This window comes from Mastomys coucha, unplaced genomic scaffold (genome assembly GCF_008632895.1).
Source record: "Mastomys coucha isolate ucsf_1 unplaced genomic scaffold, UCSF_Mcou_1 pScaffold14, whole genome shotgun sequence".
NCBI lineage: Eukaryota > Metazoa > Chordata > Mammalia > Rodentia > Muridae > Mastomys > Mastomys coucha.
This window is the reverse complement of record NW_022196896.1, coordinates 71894759-71895905: the sequence shown is the minus strand read 5'-3', so window position 1 is coordinate 71895905 and position 1147 is coordinate 71894759.

The following is a 1147-nucleotide window of genomic DNA, read 5'->3' as shown; positions in this document are numbered from 1 at the left end:
CCTTGGCCCTGTGAAGGTTCTATGCCCCAGTGTAGGGGAATGCCAGGGCCAGTAAGCAGGAGAGGTGGTGAGCAGGGGGAGAGGAGAGGTAACAGGGGTTTGTTTTCATTTTTGTTATTTTATTTTCTTTTTTTTCTTTTTGGAGGGGAACCTGGGAAAGGAGATATTGTAAATAAAGAAAACATCTAATAAAAAAGAATTTAAATCAGTACCTTATACTGTAGCATGATCATTTGTTAATAGGAATAAACATTTTAGTGAAATTTTGTTCTATTTTTTAAAGCTTAAAAAAAGAAAATGTGTTTTCTTGTACATATCTGGCACAACATGTGCTTGGCTTGGATTAAGTCAGAAACATGCCATTTATTAAAGTATAAGACAGGAAAAATATTGCTATCACACTCACTCTTATTTTAAAACACTTTTAAATATTAAAAATTTTATTATATATATTGTATATGCTCACATACAAATTTGTGTGTGTGTATGCACACTCATGTGCATGCATGAACACACAGTATGCATGTCACAGTATGTGTATGACAGTCGAGGACAACTTTTAGGAGTGAGTTCTTTTCTTCTACTTTGGGTTTCAAGGATCAAATTCAGCTCATCTGCAGTCTACTGGATGTACTTGGGGCTGCTGAGCCATCTTGCTGGTCATTGAAATTTTCTGTCAGAATTTCTCACCCAAATCTGTTTCTCAATTATGGCATCCTCCTTGTAATTAATTCTCAGGCTTATAATTCAGTCCCAGGGCATTTTTGGCTATTATGGTAACATGCAACCTGGTGATTACCAGTTGTTATTTATATACAACTGAAGCTGTTTTACTATTATAGTCATAGCAAAGTATGGAAGTATGTTTTAAGAACTAGAGCACACAACACCCAGAGGAAGCTCCACTCCCAGGCGCTCTGACACACCCAGGATCAGAGGTGAGCAGGAACCAACATCTGTCCCAACACTGGGAGTAACTGGGACCAACTTGACCAGGCACACAGGAACTCCACCAGCCCAGTGACTCGGGTTCCTTCCGGTCACTCTGGGTGAGTGTTCTGAGCAGACCTTGGGCACATGCTCCGCAGCCAGTCCCACAACACACAGAGAAAGCCACACTCCCAGGTGATCTAACAAGCCCAGGATC